The sequence below is a fragment of the Camelus dromedarius genome, chromosome 4 (assembly GCF_036321535.1).
Source record: "Camelus dromedarius isolate mCamDro1 chromosome 4, mCamDro1.pat, whole genome shotgun sequence".
Classification (NCBI taxonomy): Eukaryota; Metazoa; Chordata; class Mammalia; order Artiodactyla; family Camelidae; genus Camelus; species Camelus dromedarius.
In genome coordinates, this window is record NC_087439.1 from 52,739,521 (window position 1) to 52,752,138 (window position 12,618).

Consider the following 12,618-nt stretch of genomic DNA (forward strand, 5'->3'; position numbering starts at 1 on the left):
TTGCTCTTCTGCATTCTACAAAGTAACATAAGGTACGGCATGGCAAATTTCAAACATTATAAGATTTTAAACAAAACAAAACAAAACAAAAACAAACTTTAGTTGCCCAGTGGAGAAATGGAATATTAAATAGTATTCAAAATAAAAGCTAGTTTAAGTCTCTTCCTAATGCAAAAAACGTAATGCTGGGTGTGTGATGGGATCCTCAGAAAAATCTCCAAATAGAACCTGAGCCCCTGACCCTTCCAAATAGTGATTTTCCTTTTCAGTGAACAGATAAGAGTAACAGATTGGTCACAGTTCTGAAGCATGAATGAAAAGATTGCTATGGCCTTTCCCTATCTGTACTGAAAGAAAACTCCATTGTTTAAGAAAACTGCTTTCTTATTTTTTCTTGCTATTTTTTGGATATATATGTTAATAAGAAATTTGCCCTATGATATGCTACATAAGAAAAAAATGATGTTGTAATGTAAACTTCAGCACAGGTTCACCATTTCAAGAAAAAGGCCAGAACAGTCCTAACCTTTTCAGGAAAAGTCACCAGGGTGACAATCCCTTATCTGCAATTCTGAAATCTGAAAAGCCTTGAAAGTACAAAGATTTTTCTTTAGCTTCTGGCAAACTCATTTAGCAGCAAAATTTGACATGCACTAACTTGGGACTTACTGTGATTCTTCATTTGATGTACTGTAGAAATATTAATGTGTTTGTATTTCTTCCCTGGAGAATTGCTTATGATTAGAGGATGTTGCCCTGGACTCCAAAAGGGGGATTGCTTAATAAATACATCTGCACTGTATTTTTTATCTAAAATCTGAAAAAATTCTGAATGTTAACACAGAATTACAAATAAAGAACTGTAGATCCATCCTCTCCGTCTGCTTCCTGGTACATCATTGTACTAGGTGTACGCTTTGACTCATAACCATTTGAATGCCTGATGGTGACTATGTTCAAGTACAGGGCTGGAAACTGTAGACAGTATTGGATATTATTTGGATTTTTTAAGTGATTAGTAATAAATACAATGTAAAAGCCTTTGACTGGTCTGAATCTATGTAGGGGAGACAGTATCAACTTGGGGACATTTTAAGACAGGTTCAGATGAGTTAAAAAATACAACAAAATTTAAAAGTTCTTATTTTAATGAACTCAGTGACACCAATATTCATATCAACAATTACCCATTATAAATTGGGAAATATTATTCCCCCATTCATTTCCTACATCTTGAAGCCAGTCCATATTAATCTGTATTTAAGTTACCATAGAAATTAAAGAGTGATATGATCATTTGGACATGTTACTTAAAACTTTTTTAAAAATTATTTTGTTGGTACACAGGAAGATGCATCATCTAATGTGCTCCCTTTCACCACTATGCAGGCTCTATAAGAGCAGCAATTTGTCAATCTTTGTTTCAAAATTTCTATCAGCTATTTCTCGATTTACAGTATTGATTTTCAAGTGAGTTGGTTTTAACAAAAAATTCTATGTGTTGAACTTCTTTACTGATTCATTTAAATATAAATTATGACATTTATGGGGCAAATTCCTTCACCATTCTCTTTCTCTACACAGCCAAGTTTCTTTTTTTCATAGATGAGTCCACATTAGCTGCCTCTAATTCTTAATCTCCCAATAACCCCTCTTAAACACCACAATTTGGTTTCCCACTCCCACTACTCCACAGGACTTATCAAGGTTACATCATGACCTCCTTGTTGCTAAATCCAGGGGCCACTTCCTTCTTGCATGACACTGCTTCTAGCAGTTGGTACTGAGCTAAACCTCTTGTTCAAGTTCTCACTTTGCAACTTACAGGGACACTAAGTTCATCTGATTTTGCTCTTATCTCTTCCTGTCCGTCCCATTAACATTGTACTATCCCACAGAGTTTAATTTTTCCTTATGGATTTTTGTCTGTTCTATTCATTGCTATAATCCCAAAACAGAAGTCTCTTAATGTCTGTTAAACAAATAAAGAAACAGTCCTTATCTTTTCTTTCTCCATATTCTCTCTGGAAGATATCTCCACTGCCACTTTAACTAATATTCATAAGAAAGACTTTATTCCAGCTCAGTATTTTCTATGGGGCTCCAAATCTTTATCTCCAAATGCCTACAGAAACCTCCATGTGGATGTCCCAAAGGTCCTCTGAACTAGGAAAGTCCCAACTGGAACTCATTTCCTCCTCTCCTCAAACCAGCACTTCCTCTAGGATACTACCTATAAAGCTAGCCAAGTGATAGTTTCCCTTCCCTCACTCTCAGTCAGTCATCAAATCCCACTGATTCTACTTTCTCAGTTAATAGGAGATAAAATCAAATCTGCCCATTTTCTCCCCATTCTCGCTGCCACTGTATCATAGAAGAAGGTAGGGAAAAGGCTCCATTTAGGGAAGATCCCATAATAAGACAATCCTGATTTCACTTTAGAAGGCAAATTGTTTTTGACCTCTCTAACAAGATTTTTCACAAAGTCTTTTTTTACCTCTAGGGTACAAGAACTTTCCCAACTTGCCTCTAAAAATATATGCATACTACTAACTGGTAAGGTTCCACTGTATTCTACCCATGCTCGGCAAAAGGACCCTTTAAATATCTGAAAAGCTGCCTACAGAGAAACCCAGGCTTTAAGGTAAAGGTGCATCCCATTATGATATATTCAATACTATGCCACACTTTCCAAATTTCCCTCTAAGTTTCTAAAATGAAAATTCTGTCTCAATACCTACTGTATCAACAATCTGTCTCCTTCTATTCCTTTTTAATAAAAAAGAGCTCCTCGTTAGCAGTCCCTCCAGTTACTGAACAAATATAAATCCTAAGGGACAACTCTATTGCTGCTATACCCTCAATCATTTGTACTTATGTCCTCCCAGGCCCACCCTGTTTTGCCTTAATTTCCCCATACTTCACTTGGTTCACAGCTCAACTGCCCGGCAACAGAATTCAACTTTCCTCATTAAGCTCAACACTTCATTCACTGAACAAATATTATTATTATGGGTTTTACTGGTCTAGTGATTAAGCGAAATTTATACCCATTTTTACAATAACAAAGAAGAGACAAAACCTTACATTTCAGACCTATACCATAACCCTCACCATTGTACATAATATATAACTTGTGGCAAAGAAATAGCTTGTTCCTTTTTCATTTTGTCTTAAAGTTTGTATTTGTGCAGGAGTCTCCTTTGCTAACTCATTAAAACAAACAAAAAAAAAACTTGTGTAGAACAAACAGGAAAAAAGAACTAAAAAAAATGATAAGGTTGGAGCCATAACTGATACTTATATTTAAAAAGTGGTTTAAAAAAGCACTTGCAGAGAAAATGAGAAAGTATATGGTTAAAAAGAGAAAAAGTAGGATAGCTATGGTCTTTTTCTACTTTTTTTTTAACCCTCATTCTTTGGAAAGAAATTAAGAATAGAGGGTTAAAGGCCGTGTCTGTGTATAGTGAGGAGAGATACACATTAAGCTGCACACAAGGCACTGAAATCTGAGAGATGAGAGTTCCTATCCTTAGGCAGAAAAGAAAAGTTCACATGCTATGGCAATGTTATAAATACAATACTACTGGAAGAAAAGGCAGTGCAACGAAGTGGGTCTGGGGCCTACAGAAAGAAGCGGGTCTAGAAGCAGAAACTTGAAGGACAAGTAGGAAAGCAGAAAAAGGTCATCCCCCATATGAAAAGGGAAAAAAGGTCACTCAGGCAATGAGACAGCGTATGGCAGGACTCAGAGATACGAAAGGCCTTGTAGAACACTGGATCCTTGAAGTTCTTGGTCACTGGTATACATCCAGAACTTAGGACAGTGCCTGCCACTTAATAGTTCCAATTTTAAAATTAAATATAAAAGGAGGTGTGTGGACTTTTGATGATTATTCCTATTTAGTTCTATGTAGAACTCCTTCTAATGTTTTGACAACTTCTTTACCAAGAATACCACAGCCACCTTATCCTGCATATCAACCCCTACATCTAGGAATCCCCAAGCTGTCTGTCATCAATTGTTTCAAAACAGTACTATCAGGTGGCATCCCCTATCTGTCTTCACCCCATGATAACCTGGAGAGCAGCTTGAATAAACCTCCCTATTGAAATGAGAAAAAGTACCAGTCCCCTTGAAGGCACTGCAAAAGGAAATCTGATCCTGGAGGTGCAGCTACTTCAACTTACCAAAACAAGTCTAATTACTGAATATGCCACAAGCTTTCAAACATTCAGACTACTTTGTTTCTTCTCCCCCAAAATCTGTTCATTAGCTTGCCCTAAGTATATGAGCTGAATATGTTCCACCAAGTCTTATGGCACAGCTTTGAAAATGGGCCTGCTAATGAATTAATTAAAGAGCCAGTTAGTAAATCACATTCTAAATTTTAAAGAAAACTTGGAGCTGGTGGCCACCACAGAGAAGTTTATGAAGTAGCCCCTAGATACATAGCACTACATTCTACTCCAGAGGCTCCTGTCGCCAGGTCTAGAATAAAGCTGTCCTGATAAACTAATTCAGGAAAGGACTCACAGGGTAGCTTTTTAGGTGGAAGTGAACTCTAGTCTGATCCTTTTATGAGTTAGGATCAAAGTCAAGTTAAACATGAACCTCCACTGGGTCTGTCCCCTTAGACAACCTATTCTATAATCACAGGAACCCTTACATCCCCAGGCCAAGGCAGCCCATAACATTTCTGTGGTATCTGTCCACTGGCTAAGATTTATTAGCTTAGCTACAAATAGCAAAGGCTTGCTTTAATCCACTGCTCCCTCTCCTGATGTTATTATTTTTGAAGAAAATGTTTTGAAAGTTTGCACTTTGCTATAGGCCTTGAAATATCTTTTCTAATGTCCACTTGGGAAATGTATATACTGTGACCAAATATTTAGGCTACAGGTTTATTAAGTCTGAAAGTTTCTGAAACTAATATGCCAGAGGTCTTTTTGTTCCATTACCCTCCCATGCTAGGATTCTCAGATTTAAACAGAAAAGTAGAGGAATCACAGCAAGGAAGCAAAGTCATCAGTGGGATCAGCTGTATTATCAATAGTCACTTCTTTGTAAAACTAGCTCTAGGCCAGCCATGACTTATATCAAGTTAGGGATATACCAGGTAGTACAAGATTCAGTCCAAACCCAAGTGGGCAATAAATAAACTAATGTTCAAGTTAAGGCGTGGGCACCATAAATACACAACGTATCACCGTGTACTCTCTCAAATACAACAAGCATTGTAGATCACTTGGCAATGTACAATCATCAGGGAGGAGACTTAACCTCTAACAATTCAGCAGCTGGGAAAATGCACAGAGCTAAGAAGTCTGGTTTAGGAAAGATAATTAAGGAGTCTAGGAAGTGTCAGAATTCCAGAAGTGATTGGAGCTCAACTATCCAAAGTACGGAGGGATGTGGTGGCATAATAACAAGGAAATACTGGCTGGCCAAAGATCAAATACTTTGGAGTAAGGAAGGCAACAAACCTGATTCTGGGGGTGGAGGTGAACTATAGCAGACACCTAGGAGATGGGCTTCAACAGTGGCTCTCAAACTAGCTGGCATGAGAAGCATGTGAATGCTTTGGTTAAAAAAGACATCACAGGGCCCGCCACTCCCCAGTTTCTGATTCAACAGGACTGGGGTGAAGCCTAATAATTTACATTTCTAATAAGTTCTACAGAGATACTAATGCAACTGATCCTACTGATTCCGGAGAATCATTTTCAGAACCATTGGGCCAGGGTATTAGATCAAAGTTCTTGGCCTCTGAAGTCTGAGTCCCAGCCAAATGCTCCATGAAAGTGGCATAGGCATTTAAAAGTGGAAGGGCAATATTCAGAACCAAAGAACAAGAAATGAGGCACAGAGAATTCATCAATTATACTGTAGTAGTAATCATAACATAATAGCTGATACTGCATGCCAGGCACTGTGCATGGTACCTTATATGCCTTATTTTTCTTCATCCTCAAGACAACCTGCATTTTTCGTTTGAGAAAGCTGAGACTAGAGATGTTAGGTAATCTGTCCCAAGTGAAAGACCTAATAAGTGCTGAACCAAGACTGGAATTTTTGGTTTACTAGTCCATCACCCAGTACCAATATAAGTAGGCCTCTTCCTCCTCCCATAGATGCTGCTTGTAGAAATGCTTTTTGTTATCAAGATCACACTTTTAATGCCAATTCTAAATTCACTTTTCCATAGTAGGATGTTAACTGAAGTTGACTCCTGAGTTCACTGGCACTCCTATGATTAAGTTTAAATATCGATAAGGAGACACGTTAACTGATTTTCTGAAGACCAAGTGTGCTCGTTTATCTATCTGCTATTTCCTGTCTGTGGACACCTACAAGTGCAAAGAGAACAATTACCGCACTTTCAATCCCCTAATTCTTGCATCTGGAATAGCCTTTCCCCATTTTTTAATTTATGCATTTATCTCAAATAATTGTTGTGAGGATTAACTGAAAATAGGTTAAGCGGTTATTGCAGTTGGACTCAGTGAAATTATTATATTATATATTACACTTACATGCAGGTGTATTATAGGATCGGAGGTCGAAAGAAAGGTGGTGGAGGTTGGAGACCTAAGTTTGAAAATTACCACCTTACTGGAGGTAGTTCAAGTTATGGAATGATAAAGGGTGACCGAGGAAGAGCACACATAATGAGGAACGGATAGTTCCCAGGACTAAACACTAGAGAGTATCAGTATTTACATGACAAATGAATGAAAAAGAGACGATTAATGACATTTTAAAGAAGCTGTCACAGGATATTACGCTGGAAACAGGAATCAGAGTAGGAAGTTTCACTATTTTTAAACTTACTACTGTTCATTAATCCCACACCCGTGGACTGGGGCACTAAGAAAGGGGCCTTGAGAAGCCCAAACGACTCTATAGGCTCTAAAGGATCCGAGTCCAAAACACACTGCACACGAAAGAGCAGTACCAGCGCTAGTGCTGGATTCCACAATAAAGACACTGCGGCTAGACAATCCTAGGAACCTCACGAGGAAGCTAAGTCCGTCCGCGCAGGCGGGAAGGGAGTACACTGCCCCCTCCCAACCAGACCCGCTGGGCCTCCTCGGCCAGACCGACACTCCCAGCCCAACCTCGCGGGCCAGCGCGCGGCGGGAGGAGACCCAAGAGCAGCCCGGCGCCACCCACGGTGGTATCAACGAGCCCACACCCACTCCAAGGTCCCCTTCACCTCGCACCCAGTCCGGCAACCCGCCACCCCCAACTCTGGTTCACTGCCTGGAGAGAGTCTACGGAGTTCGGTAATTACCTGGAGCTCCACCGCGCCGCCATTACACCGGATGCACGTCACTTCCTCTTCCCGGGCCCAGCAGTAGAAGGAACGCGGAACGTGAAATACATAAAAAGCCACGCTAAATTGACTTTGAAATGTTATTCTATTAATTTGTTTTAAATGCCATCTTGTAATACCAGATTCAGAGCAGTCGATCCGGCCACACTTTTCCCTTCCCAAGGTGGCGACAAAAAATACAAACTACAAAGTCCAGAACCCACCGCAAAGGAGGGCGGAAGTGACGCGCGCAATTGTAGGCTTAGAAAGCCGCAATGTACGACGGGAACGGTAGTTCCTCTGGAGAAGCGCCAGAGAGCGCGTTCAGGAGGCCCGCGGGAAACATGGTTGTGAGGAAAATTTAGCAAAATTTACTTTAATCTAAAATTATATTTTTGCGCTTGGCAAAAAAGTAGACGTTAGTGTAGGCACTTTTTCTTGAAAATCTTGAGGAGCGCAGACACCTTTTTCAGACTTTTTACGATAGTTAGACCAAGAACGAATATAAGGAAAAAATGTTACCACATGTTAAGTGACTACTAAGTTTCAAGATTTCAAGCCTAAGTGAATATTGGACCACAAACAGAGTGAAGTGAGGAGAAACTATTTCTGTAGAGAAGATGTTGCCTCTGTTTTAGTTAAGTTACCAACTGACGAGAGAGACATCGCGAGGAGAGATTGCCTGACTGACTTGGAAATAGCGGTCTGTACAGAGCTCAGAGGTAATCAAGGTATTTTCTTAAACGTTACTTTTCGGTAGTAACAAAACCTAAAAGTTAAGCTACTTGTTACTATTTTGGGAACTGTCTTTTCCTAAAAACAGCTGTATCTTTATGTTCCTCAGCAATGTATAGGTGAGGCCTGGTTTCTCTACACGCTTACCTTTACAATTTTAGAGTGCTAATACTCCCAACCTTTTCCTAGAGACACGAGAGTATAATGATTACAGATAAAGACAGTGGAGTGGAACAACTTATGTTTAAAACATGAATCTATTGATATATACTCATGGACAATTACCCTTGGGCAGGTTACTTTACACTGTGTGCCCATTTCCGGATCTGTTAGGTAAAAATAATAGTGCACACCCCATAGGATATTTTTAAGAAGTTATTAGTTGATACACTTGATGCATTTGAGATAATTCCTACTATATAATAGTATTATCTGTCCCTTTTTCATATTTAAGATAATTGGCCATAGTTTAAAGTTCGTTTTGGTACCTTAAAATATTTAAGGGGATAGATTTCAGTCGCACTAATACAGGGCACAGGAAATGAATCTGGTAAGCGTTTGTATCTGTATCTGAAAAAACCATAGTACCACCTCTACAATTATCAATAGAAATAGGAAAGTTAGAGTTGGACCTAGGAGAATTGGATGGAACTGGGAAAGACTAGGTTTGTCATCTGGATCCTAAAGGAAGCAAACGGGGATAGAATTAAGAACGTAAAAAAGGTGAAAAGAAAGCGAGGAAACTAGCTGGGGCAGGAGTAGCTCCAGAGCTAGAGTGCCTCCCTGGGATAAACTGGCTAGGCCCTTGTAACATAGTCTGTCTCAGTCATTGGCCAGAGCCTCCCTGAGAAGAATGTGGCCTTGACTCAAAACCTGAGGTGGGCTTGGAAGTGGTCACAGCTAAAGTCTGTCGCCTAACCACATTCTTCGTAACTAGGTAAAAAGCCTTTTATTGAAGAGGTGTCTGAGCAGCACATCTCTGGTTTGTCACAGTTCACCTTTTGCACCATGTAGATTCATTCTCCATACACATTTAGGGAACCGTTTCCTTCCTGAAGAGAAACTTCAGACAGAAGTTAGTGGGACGAACTGTAGTCCCAATCTTTGCAGTTGGTCCTGAGCCACAACTGAACTCATTGCCTTTTTCCTCCACTATCCATTCTAAATTTTCCTCACTCTCAGCTACCATGTGTGCTGGTCTCAGTAATTAAAGTAGTGGTGTAAAAACTCTAATTCTTGAGAAATTTAAGCCCCTGTTAAGTCCCCTTCTCAGGCAGGTGTTGCTGCACTTGTCTATTTACAGTCACTATCAGGCAAAGTAGAGGTGCCCAAGTGCTCATATGAGTACCACACGTATTCTTACTTGCCCCCATTGAGTAACATCAAGCCTACCTCCTCCTGATGATCAGAGTTAGCTTCTCCGCCAAGGTGTTGACTCCTTCTTGCCAGCTTGTCCCTGAACTCAAGAAGTTCACAGTTCCCAGGCAGCAGGTGAAGCTTAATTCAGAAGGACCCTTGCTGTGTCCTCTAGCAAGAATACACCACCTTTGGAGACTAGGAACTCTTAACTGACAAAGTTCAGAGTTGCAGGAATGGGGTAAGTACTGTGTCTCTTAGTGGGTCATTGGGAATGATAGTAAATGGGGCTATAGCTGTTTTAATCCATTGTTTTCTGGCTCCATGTATTGTTTCTATCCAGGACCCTGAGCCACATCAGGGTCTACTGCATCCTGGGGAACAGCACCTCATTCTTGCAGGGTATTGTCTCTAAGCAAGTGCTTGAACTTATCCTCAGCAGGCCATTGCAGTGCTATATGAGGCCACCAGCTTCTAAGACATGAAACATGTGATACAACCAGTGGAATCCATGGTCACAGACACCTCCCTGCACCACCTTTGCTGTAAATTATTTCCCTAGTTGTATGCTTTATTGTATTGTATTCCAGGCATGCCTGTGGATCAGGCATTGTGTAAGTCCCCAGATAGTTGTGCTAGGTAAAGATTGATGGGTATGGAAGGCAACTGCTTACCCAAAATAAATAATCTAGTCCCCATGTTGCCCCTTCCAGGATAGAAAGATCCCAGTGTAGTCAACTTGCCACCAAGTGGTTACTTGATCTCCTAGAGGAGTGATGACGTATTAGGAGCTCAACATCAGTCTCTCTTGCTGGCAGATTGAATTTTCAGATGAGGCAGGAAACAGGTCACCTGTGGTAAGTGGAATCCATGCTTCTGGACCCATTCATAGACTCCATTCTCGTCACCGTGGCCATTTTATTCATGTGCCCATTATGCCAGCACTGGGGTGGCCACTGACAAGGACAGGCTAACATCAACTAACTGAGTAATTTTGTCTACTTGGCTGTTTAGTGCTTCTTCCATGATGTATACTTTCTGGTGGACATTGACATGCAATAAAAGGATCACACTTTTTGCCCATACCAGTATTTTTATCCACATACCTCTAGGCCTCCAAGACCTCCTTGTCTGCAGTCTTCTAAATCTCTTTATTTTCAGATATCTGACCAGCTAGTCAGGCTATTTGCCTTTCGCCTACATGTATATCTGTATGTATGTATGTATGTATGTATGTATTTGTCTGTCTGCCTATCTATCTATCTATCTATCTATCTATCTATCTATCTATCTATCTATCGAGAGACCACTTTTCCTTCCATACAAAGTAGATAATGGATGACCAGGTGTACACCTGAAGTTCTGAAGCTCTGCCCATTAGGAAGATTGTCCCTCTCCTCTGTTTTCAAGGCTGTTCCTGACTGAGAGTTTAATGTAGTTGCTGTTCAATTTAAGCTTTTATCCAAGTACTTAGCCAACCTGTCTGTAAACTAAGCCTTTTTTTCTTCTTCAGCTTGTTCAGGACCCCACCTCCTACCCAATATGGCCATCAGTATGAGCTGAGAGAGGGCTGTCAGTGCAATTGCGATGGGTGAGGTCAGGGTTTGCACTATCTGTTGATGCAGATTTCTTGTACCCCCTGGTCTTCTTCATGCCTTTATCCCCAATATAACACTTTCATCTTATGATGAATTGTGACTGGACCCCCAGAATTTATGACATGGTGGATTCAGCAAGACACATTTCACTTATGCCACTCAGCGTCTCACATTCCCCATTTAGCAGTAGCCTGCCAAGAGCTATTTTTCAAAAGTTGTACAACCTTGATCCAGAACCCCAGGAATTTGAACTGTGATTCTTCTACTAAGATTTCCATAAACTCCATACTGCATCTTTTCCTGAAACTGACAACTCTAATGCCATAGGATCTGCCAGATCCTTTAGCCCAAGTATCAAGGCTGCTTGCACTATGGCTCACACCTGCTGTGGAGCCCTTTCTTGTGCCAGGTTGCAAGGCTGGCAGCTTTGTATGTCACCTGGTATTATTTGGGCCAGAAATCCAGTCCTAGGCCTGGAGTGCATTGTTCACAGAACCCAAAGCAGCCTCCTAGGCCATGTGCTTTCTCCTTTCTTATAGGGGATGAAAGAGGCAGCAATTTGTCTTTTACTTTAGAGAGGATATTTTATCACTTCCCAGAACACTGGGCCCTTAGAAGCTTTAATGAAGGGACAGGTCCCTGATTCTTCATGGGGTTTATTTCCTAGTCTCTGGAGCACAAACCTCTAGCAGACTAGACACCTCTTGTTAACCTGTTTGAGCAACATGATGTCATTGTTATAATGGATCAATATGATCTTCTACAGAATTTCCAGATAATCCAGATCTCTTTGGACTATATTATGAAAGAGAAGAGTTAACAAAGCCTTGGGGCTAGACTGTCAATGCATGTTGTTGTCCGTTTATTTCATGTGGACATGAACTACTTCTAATTGTCTTTCTTGATTGGGGTAGAAAAGAATGCTTTCTCCAAATCAATGGTCACATACCATGTACCTGAGGCCCTATTCTCCTGCTTTAGTAATGATACCAGTCTTGGTATGGCGGCTGCATGTCGGGGCTGCTACTTGTTTGAACTTGGGGTATTCTCTAGTCATTCTGCTAATTCATCTGGTTTCTGCAGGTGCCAGAATGTCAAATTAAAGGGAGATGTGATGGGAACTATTATTTCTGTATCCTTTATCTCTGTCATACCCCTGGCATTGTTATATTGTTTTAGATTTACACTCTTGGCCAGGAGAGGCAGTTTGAAAGACTTCTCTTTGGCTTTCCCATTCTGATAGCTCTCACTCTGCAGGCCAAGGACAATATATGGAAATTACTCCAACTGTGAAGTATGTCAATCCCATCTATATACTTGGGACTGGGTAAATGACCACTAAGTTAATCTGTGAATCCAGTGGACCATTGTGGGCCAGACTCTGGCCATAACTCCATTTACTACCTGGCCTCCATATACCTCCATTCAAATAGCAGAGCCATGATGTTGCTTCAGATCTTCAGGTATCAGTGTCAACTCTGACTTGTATCTGATAGCCCTCAAAATATGTGAGTACTCCCCTTTATCCATGTACAGTCATTGAAATAAGTCCAAGTGGGTTGTTGGGGAAAGGCTCATGAGAAGTTTTTTTTTTTTTAATTGAAGTACAG

At 40.5% G+C, this 12,618-nt stretch overlaps 1 protein-coding gene and 1 long non-coding RNA gene across 3 annotated transcripts in view; one reads left to right on the forward strand and one right to left on the reverse strand.

Annotated features, from left to right (window-relative positions):
• Positions 1–7,428, reverse strand: part of CWC22 (CWC22 spliceosome associated protein homolog) — a 56,064-nt gene extending 48,636 nt beyond the window's left edge. For both annotated transcript variants that reach the window (XM_064484948.1, XM_031451753.2), the window contains exon 1: positions 7,299–7,428. The gene's annotated coding sequence lies outside the window, so the exon portion shown is untranslated. The remainder of the gene's footprint in view (positions 1–7,298) is intronic.
• Positions 7,429–7,660: 232 nt separating this feature from the next.
• Positions 7,661–12,618, forward strand: part of LOC116153059 (uncharacterized) — a 547,978-nt gene continuing 543,020 nt past the window's right edge. Inside the window, exon 1 of the long non-coding RNA XR_004136756.2 lies at positions 7,661–8,041. This is a non-coding gene — a long non-coding RNA (uncharacterized LOC116153059). The remainder of the gene's footprint in view (positions 8,042–12,618) is intronic.